Source organism: Cebus imitator, unplaced genomic scaffold (genome assembly GCF_001604975.1).
Source record: "Cebus imitator isolate Cc_AM_T3 unplaced genomic scaffold, Cebus_imitator-1.0 Scaffold71, whole genome shotgun sequence".
Lineage (NCBI taxonomy): Eukaryota > Metazoa > Chordata > Mammalia > Primates > Cebidae > Cebus > Cebus imitator.
This window is the reverse complement of record NW_016107386.1, coordinates 5,516,002-5,525,363: the sequence shown is the minus strand read 5'-3', so window position 1 is coordinate 5,525,363 and position 9,362 is coordinate 5,516,002. Positions and strand designations below refer to the sequence as shown.

Sequence of the window (9,362 nt, the reverse complement as noted above, 5' to 3'; positions counted from 1 at the left end):
GTAGAGACTAGGTCTCATTACGCTGTCCATACTGGTCTTGAATTCCTGGCCTCAAGCAATCCTCCTGCCTCAGCCTCCCAAAGTGCTAGGATTATCATGAGCCACTGCACCCTCTCTCTGTGACTTTTGAGGCTAGATCCTAAAAGGTTATACAGCGTCCCCCTGACTGCTGGGACATTGGCTCTTGAAGCCTTCACCTGCCATTTCATCACAAACTGTCCTGAAACTGTGTGAGAAAGCCTAAACTAGCCCCTGCAGAGAAACATAAAAAGCCCTGCAACCGCATGAAAGAGGAGAGGGTTGTCCAGATGGCAGTCAGCTGCTGTAGCCCCGATTCTGTCCCATCTCTAGCCACTATCTAGAGTCACATTGCATCTCTAAGAGATCTAAGCCAGAACTACCCAGGCAAGCCTTTACCACATTTCTGACCCACAGAAACTGAGAAAAAAATAGGCTGGGTGCAGTGGCTCACGTCTATAATCCCAGCACTTTGGGAGGCTGAGGCGGGTGGATCACGTGAGGTCAGGAGTTTGAGACCAGCCTGGCTAACATGGTGAAACCATGTTTCCACTAAAAACACAAAAAAATTAGCCAGACGAGGTGGCATATGCCTGTAATCCCATCTACTTGGGAGGCTGAGGCAGGAGAATTGCTTGAACCTAGGAGGCAGAGGTTGCAGTGAGCTGAGATCATGCCATTGCACTCCAGCTTGGGCAATAAGAGCGAAACTGTCTCAAAAAAAAAGTATATAAATAAAAATAAATTATTGTTGCTTTAAGCTTCTACCTTTTTGAGTGATTTATTCAGCAATAGGCAGAAATCAGCTCTATATGCACTGATATAAAATAATCTTCAACACATAATTTTTAAAAAGGAAAAGAATGGTATGTATTCTATGCCCCTCTTGTTTAAAAAATATATATAGAGAGTCTTATATATGCATACAATAGTGGTTTGCCAAACCTAGGTGTGCTGAGAATCTCTAGTGCAGCTGGGAGCTGTGGCCCACGCCTGTAATCCCAATACTTTGGGAGGATGAGGTGAGAGGATCACTTGAGGTCAGGAGTTCAAGGCCAACCTGAGCAACATAGCAAGACCCCCACCTCCACAAAAAGTACAAAAATTAGCCATGTGTGGCAGCATGTGCCTGTAGTCCCAGTTTCTTGGGAGCTGAGGTGAAAAGGTCACCTGAGCCTGGGGCAGTTGAGGCTGCAGCGAGCCACGGTTGCACCACTATACTCCAGTCTGGGCAACAGAGTGAGACCCTGTTTCAAAAAAAAGGAAAAAAAAAAGAATCTCCTAGGAAGATTTTTTTGAAAAAAAAATTTTATTTTTTAAATTTATATTTATTTTAGATTCAGGTGCACATTTACTTGTTTGTTACATGGATATATATATATATATGTATATATACCAGAGGGAATTGGGCTTCTAGTGTACCCAAAACCCAAATACCCAAATAGTGAATATTGTACCTGACAGGTAATTTTTCTTTTTCTTTTTCTTTTTTTTTTTTTTTGAGACAGAGTTTTGCTCTTTAGCCCTGGCTAGAGTGAAGGGGCATGATCTTGGCTTGCCACAAACTCCACCCCTCAGGTTCAAATGATTCTACTCTCTCAGCCTCCTGAGTAGCTGGGATTACAGGCACTCACCACCCAGCTAATTTTAATGTTTTTAGTAGAGAAGGGGTTTCACTATGTTGGCCAGGCTGGTCTCAAACTCCTGACCGAGGGTGATCCACCTGCCTCGGCCTCCCAAAGTGCTGGGATTACAGGCATAAGCCACCATGCCTGGCCCTGACACGTAATTTTTCAACCCTTGTGCTCCTCTTTCCGAGTCTTCAGTATCTGTTATTTCTATCTTCATGACCACATGTACCCACCGTTTAGCTCCCACTTATAAGTGAGAACATGCGTGTTTGGTTTTCTGTGTCTGAGTCATTTTGCTGAGGAAAATGGCATTCAGCTCCACCCATATTGTTGCAAAGGATGTGACTGTTCTTTCTGATGGCTGCATGGCAGGCTTTTAAAAACTATCAATGTCTGGGTCCACTCAACACCAATAAAAAGTTCCCCAAGAGATTCTTTTATTTTATTTATTTATTTTTTTTTTGAGATGGAGTCTCACTCTTGTTGCCCAGGCTGGAGTCCAGTAGTGTGATCTCGGCTCACTGCAACCTCCGCCTCCCAGGTTCAAGCAATTCTCTTGCCTCAGCCTCTCGTGTAGCTGGGATTACAGGTGCCCACCATCATACCCAGCTAATTTATTGTATTTTTAGTAGAGAGAGGGTTTCACCATGTTGGCCAGGCTGGTCGCAAACCCCTGACCTTGTGCAGCCAGAACTGAGAACTCCTGGTACAGAAAAAACCTGGAAAGCACCACAGGAAATAGGTGCTGTTTGCCTCTAGAAAGGTACACTGGGGTAAGAATATATAGGGTGTGAGGAAGATTTACTTTTTCCTGTAAGCCCTTTGACCTTTTGAATTTGTTTACTTTGTGTTGCCTATTTACAAGAACAATCAAGCTAAGATTTTTAAAAATGTTTTTTAAAAAAGTAAAACGGGCCAGGCATGATGGCTCATGCCTGTAATCTCAATACTTTGGGAAGCCAAAGCAGGTGGATAACTTCCGACCAGGAGTTTGAGACCAGGCTGGGCAACATAGGGAGACCCCATCTCTACAAAAATAAAAAAATTATCTGGGTATGGTGGTGTTTGACTGTGGTTCTAGCTACTCGGGAGGCTAAGGTGGGAGGATCACTTGAGCCCAGGAGTTCAAGGTTACAGCGATCTATGATCTCTCCACTGCACTCCAGCCTGGGTGACAGAGGGAGACCTTGTCTCTAAAAAAAAAAGACACTTATAGCAGTGACACTTAAGGCTGCATAACACACTGGGAATAGCTCATTCAATAGTGGGGGTCCGGTGGGAGTTCAAGGTCCAGTGGGGCTCAGAAGAAGTGACCTGTCCCACCCGGGAAGAGTGGGTGGTCAGTAAATGCTCAGGAGGTAAATTCTGAAGTGGTCCCAACCTGAAATGACTTCTTTGCTCGCCCACCATGTCCCCAGTGCATACATCATTAGTTACGCTTTGGAAAAGCTGTGTGGGAAGGGTAAGGGCTATAATGTGTGGCCCTCGGGCTGCCAGCCACCTCTATGAACCCTGAGACCAACAGGAGGGAAAATGCCCAGGCTAGGAGAGGTAAAGCAATCCAAGTGCTGCTGACACCATATCATCGAGGTAATGTCATTGAGATAAAGCTAATTATTAACAGCTTTCCAGTAGCAGGGATTTAATTACCCCTCCACCCCCTTCCTATGATTCCTGCTGTGGAGCACTGGAGCATTAGGGAAGGGAAGGTCGCATGGTAGACCAAAGCCCGGCTCCATGGAGCCCCTTGGGATGTATGTGGAGTCAGGGAGGGACCACAACATTAAACAGCAGCCAGGGATGCTGAACTAGGAGGCAAAGAGGCACCAGCGGCCAACCTAAAGCTTCTTTACTAGCACCTTCTCCTGGCCCCGGGCCATAGCTGCATGATCTTGGGTGTTGGCATGTCACAGCTCCCAGGTCAAAATCCACCTCCATCCCATCTCAAAATCCACTGCTTGTTAGCTAAATAAACTTGGTAAGTAATAATATTCTCAGCCCCAATTTCTTCAACTGTAATGCACATTAATATGTATAAAATAAAATCAAAGAATGATAGGCAGTATTAAATTGGACTGGTCTGGTTTTTTTTGTTTTTTTGTTTTTTTTGAGATGAGGTCTCACTCTGTCACCCAGGCTGGAGTATAGTGGCATGATCTCGGCTCACTGCTCTCTCTGCCTACCAGGCTCAAGCTATCCCCCCACCTCAGCCTCCCGAGTAGCTGGGATTACAGGCACATGCTACTATGCCCGGTTTTTTCAATTTTTGGGAGAGATGGGGTTTCACCACGTTGTCCAGGTTGGTCTGGAACTCCTGAGCTCAAGTGGTTTACAGGCATGAGCCACCACGCATGGCCAAATTTGGCCAATCTTTATTGTTGCCTGTTATCTGCAAGGTCCTGGCGTCCCAAAATAGACAAGAAAATAAATAAATAAATGTTGCATGCAAGAATGCGAGTGAATTCTTGCATCAGGAAATACTGAGGAGGTAAATCCTGAAGTGGCCCCAACCTGAAATGATTTATTTGCTGACTCACCATGTCCCCAGTTCATACATCATTAGTTATGCTGTGGAAAAGCTGTTTGGGAAGGGTAATGGCTATAATACGTGGCACTCGGGCTGCCAGCTGCCTCTACGAACCCTGAGACCAACAGGAGGGAAAATGGGGCTTGAACAAAGTACTTTACACTGATTGCATTACTTGACCCTCTCCAGGACTCTGGGTGCTAGGGTGTTAACTGCCCTTTTACAGGTGAAAATGTTGATGCCCATCGAGGTGAAATGATTTGTCCTCAGCCACAAGGGACAGCATCAGGAGTAGAACCCAGGTGTTTGTATTCTGATTTCCAATACAGCTTATGACTTTTTGGAAACTCTGAATCTGATGGGTGACAGAAACTTGGGGTCATCTCCAGATAAGAAAGGGAGTGCCTTGAATGACTGTGAAGACATTCGCTGGAAAGGGAAGGAAGTTAATCATGCTTCCTTCACAGGCACTTCCTCACTCCCATCTAGTGGGCCCATGCAAGCTACAAACAAGGTGAAGAATGAACAAATTAATAAATACTCAATAGTGGCCAGTTCGGGGTAGATAATTAAATCAAGATGACCCGAAAGGATGTGACTGGCTGGCTAGTTTACACAGGGTGGTCAGGGACAGCCTAGCTGTGGAGAGGGCTGGTGTTTTGGCTGAGATCTGAGAGACCAGAAGAAATCAGATAGCCAGAAACAATGTCTAGGTCCCTAAAGAGGACAAGCTTGGCGAGCAAAGGAGGCCGGTATGGGTGGAGATCATCAAGGAAGGGAGACAGAGATGACTACTTGAAGCATGCAGGACCTTGAGGGAATAGGGAGGGTTTGATTTTACCTGTAAATGCCATGGAAAGCCACTGACGATTTTAACAAAAACTACAATTACACTGTAATTTACATTTTACTCTTTGTAGAGACAAGGGTCCGCTATATTGCCCAGGTTGGTCTCGAACCCCTGGGTTCAAGCGATCCTCTCTACTCGGCCTCCCAAAGTGTTGGGATTGTAGGCGTGAGCCACCGCGCCCGGCCTTTTAATTTACATTTTAGCCTGGCTACTGGAATCTTTGATGGGGAATGAGTTAGAGTGGGGCAAGAGCCTCTAACATTCCAGGAGACCTTTTCCCGTTCGAGGCCTCAATTTCCCCTTCTACAAAGGCGGGTGGGAGGGAATGGGGTCCCAAGAAGCCCTGGATAAAGACGTGGCCAATCGCAAACGCTGAGCACTTCAAAACTCTGGGCAGAGCGCTGCTGCGCCTCTCCTGCTGTTTCATCCCCGCCACTGATTGGCGGCCGAAACCTGTCATCAGCTCTCTCCGTGGAGGAGTCAAAGCCACACATGCAGGGGCAGAACCTCCCTAGGAATCCGTGTAGCGTAGGCTCTTCTGCCCAGGACAGCCAATCGCGAGGAGGAGAGCGGCCAGGGGGCGGCACCCTCGCCGGTCCGGGCCGAGTTATTGGTTGGCGGTCGCGTCGCTCGCTCGGCAGAACCACGTGACTGTCTCGGCGGCGGGGATTCGCACCGGTTCTGCCGCCTGCACCTCTCCGCCGGTGAGTCCTCGCAGCGCCCCTGGGTCTCGCCAGCCGGGCCCCGCCTCCTCCGGAGGCCGAGCAATGGGCGGGGAAAGGGACGGGCGGGTTTAGCTCTGTCGGCGCCGCTGTGTCCACCTCAGTCCTGCCACTGTGGAAGACGCGCACCGCGGCGCCTGGTCGCGTGGGGCGGCCCGGACCCAAGAGGTGAGAAGAGGGAAGCGGACCAGGGAAGAGGGAGGGAGGGGTGCTGGCCGCCACGCAGTCAGCGGGCCCCTCCCAGAGTCATCCTGCCTGGGTCCCTGCGTGGTAGAAGCCCAGATCAGGGGTTCCCGCTGTGGAGGGGGGCGTGCATCGGGTTATTTCCCGAGTGGTCTGGGGCCGGGCGAGTGGCGCTGCACCCCTAGTATCTGGGCCCGCCCCTCTGGCTGGCGGCTGCCCACGTACCCGCCATCCCGCATATCTTGCCGGGTGCCACGCACCCCACTGTTTTTCCAGTCCTCGTTGAATATCTGGAAGGGGGACCGAGGAGATAGGAGCCACCACCACCCCAGACAGATGGGGAAACTGAGGCCTGGACAGGCGAGACGGCTTGGTTATGTTGGTTATTAAAAATCACACACCTGATTAAGTACAGAATCAGGACCTGTTCTTCTTTCTGACTCATACACTAAGTTGAAATTCTTTCACTGAATGGATGGAAACACTGAGAAGACAGAGAGGGCCCAGAGCCTTGCCTAAAATTGCACAGCAAGTCTTTTGCAGAGCTAGGGCCTGTACTCAGCTCTCCAAACTCATAGACTATCAGGCTGGACTCCTTCCCTGCACAGATTGGGGACCACAGTGAGTTAGAAACGTTCAGAACTTAAATTTCCTTCTGGCGCCCGTTCTAGTTAACCTTGTTTTCTTCCTGTCCCTAAGAGCTGTTAATGTGAAATCTACAACTAATGCAATATGCAATACTAGATTAAGCAGAACTTTTGTTTTTGAAAATTGAATCAATAAGAAATGGAGGCTGAAAGCTGTTGAAAAGGAATGAATCCTTTAAACAAAACAACAACAACAAAACCCAGGAATCTGAAGGCAGGACAGAGACTGATAGCTATTGTTTATTGAGTAAATGCTATGAGCCAGGCATTGTGGTAGGTAGTTGTGTTAGCCAGCGAGTTAGGTAATGTTACCCATTTTACAGGTCAGGAATTGATGCTGAGTAAAGTGAAGTTTTACTCGGTGCCGTGTGGCTGCTGAACAGTGTAGCTGGGATCTGAACAGAGGTCTGTTGGACTTCCAGAACACATCCAGTGATTCTCCAAGTGTGGTCCTAAGCTCACTGTTCAGTATCATCTAGGGTGCAGAGTCCTGGATCTTATCCTTGGATTTGCAAGGGTGGTCCTAAGAAGCTAACAGCTTTCTGTATTTCAAAATCATTGTACTGTAATGTGCTGCCTCCTAGGGGAAGATCTAGAGATGAACATATTCTGGGCTAGGGGTAATTTTTGAGGAAAGGAACAATCACACTTTTATTTTTGCTTATTTCTGATTTGGCTTTTTTTCTTTGAGACCTGGTCTCACTGTGTCACCCAGGCTAGGCTGTGGCGTAATCTAGGCTAACTGCAGCATTGACCTCCTGGGTTCAAGCAATCCTTCCCAAGTAATTCTGACCACAGGTGCATGCTACTACACCTGGCTAGTTTTTGTGGGTTTTGTAGAGATGGTGTTTCACGGTGTTGCCCAGTCAGCTTTCAAACTCCTGAGCTCAAGCAGTCCTCCTGCCTTGGCCTCTCAAAGTGCTGAGACTGCAGGCATGAGCCACTGTACCCAGCCCATACGTTTATTTTTTATTTTTTCCCCATGATTGACAGGAGGATAATCACAACTTTAGAGAGCATAAACCCCCAGGCAGATGCCTGCCAAGCTCTTGACATAAGCTTGGTTTTGCTTTGTGGGGGCAGAAGAGTGGGGGTTGAAAAGTTAAGTGAGAATGGGGAAAGTCATTCCTTTTTCCTTATCAGATAGCTGTTAAATTCACTCAACAGGTATTTGCTAAGCACTTATTAGGTGCAAGACATGTTCAAGACACTGAGAATACAGCTTTGAACAAAACAGAGCAAGTCACTCCCTCATGTGAAAGACAGGCAGCTAACACTGTGTAGTATGGAATGGTGAGAAGGGATATGGAGAAAAATAAAGCAAAGCAAAGGGCATAGGAGTGCAAGGCAAGGCTGGGCCCAGGAGGGAGATGTGGAAATGGCAGTAATGGCAATGGTGTGTATATATATGTGTGTGTGTGTGTGTGTGTGTGTGTGTGTGTGGTGTGTGTGTGTGTATATATATATATATATATTTTTTTTTTTTTGAGATGGAGTTTTGGTTGCCCAGGCTGGAGTGTAGTGGCACAACCTTGGCTCACTGCAACCTCTGCCTCCTGGGTTCAAGTGATCCTCCTGCCTCAGCCTCCCGAGTAGCTGGGATTACAGGCACCTGCCACCACACATGGCTAATTTTTTATATTTTTTAGTAGAGATGGGGTTTCACCATGTTGGCCAGGCTGGTCTTGAACTTCTGACCTCAGATGATCCACCTGCCTTGGCCTCCCAAAGTGCTTGGATCACAGGTGTGAGCCACCATGTTCAGCCTGCTATTTTACATATTTTTTTAACTTTTTATTTTTTTGGTAGAGATGAGGTCTTGCTATGTTGCCCAGGCTGGTCTTGAACTCCTGGCCTCAAGTGATCTTCCTGTTTTGGCCTCCCAAAGTGCTGGGATTACAGACATGAACCACCATGCCTGGCCGCTATTTTATATATTGTATCTAGGAAGGAACTGGTGTATAAGGCGTCATTTGAGGCTGGGCAATATGAACAAAGGCCCCGAGGACAAAGGCTGCTTAATATTTTCATGGACTGGTGATTGGAACACTAGTGCATAGGAGGAAGCAAAACAGTGGGCGGTTCCAGATTCATTTATAGAAGCTGATACCAACATTTTTAGACTATAATTGGTAGGAGGTGGGGAGCCAGTGCAGATTTTTGGGGAGCATATCCAAATGGTTGACCTCATCTTGCTAATGAATGCTTCTTTTGAAGAAGAGACATGCATTGTGCTTAAAAAATGTAGGTGCAGGCTGGGCACCATGGCTCATGCCTGTAATCCCAGCAATTTGGGAGGCCGAGGCCAGCAGATCACTTGAGTTCAAGAGTTTGAGACCAGCTTGGACAACATGACAAAAACCTGTCTCTACAAAAAAAAAATACGAAATATTAACTGGGCATGGTGACATGCACCTATGGTCCCAGCTACTCAGGAGGCTGAGGTGGGAGGATCACTTAAGCTCGAGAGGTAGTGGCTGCAGTGAGCCGAGATCATGCCACTGTGCTCCAGCCTGGTTGACAGAGTGAAACTCCATCTCAAAAAAGATAAAAAATTTACATGTAGGTTGAATATTAGAGGAAACTGAGTGAACATTATACAGGAACTCTGTACTATTTTTGCAACCTTTCTATCTAGGTCCACAGTTACTTCAAAATAAAAATGTTTCTAAAAATTTTTTTTTAATGTAGATTCAATAAAGTGTTTAAGGCTGAACGATGCCTGCAGCTTCTTTTTTGTTGTCGTTGTTTTTTAACTTTTTTTTTTCTTTTTTTTTTTTAGGA

The 9,362-nt window shown here is 46.9% G+C and overlaps 1 protein-coding gene across 5 annotated transcripts in view; it reads left to right on the top strand.

The window, feature by feature from the left end:
* The first annotated feature begins 5,661 nt into the window (after positions 1 to 5,661).
* SLC26A2 (solute carrier family 26 member 2) overlaps positions 5,662 to 9,362 on the top strand; it is a 22,457-nt gene continuing 18,756 nt past the window's right edge. For 2 of the 5 annotated variants that reach the window (XM_017531321.2, XM_017531318.2), the window contains exon 1: positions 5,666 to 5,916. The gene's annotated coding sequence lies outside the window, so the exon portion shown is untranslated. Of the gene's footprint in view, positions 5,917 to 9,362 lie in introns of all 5 variants that reach the window. The other 3 variants (XM_017531319.2, XM_037739547.1, XM_017531320.2) reach the window with 3 other exon arrangements.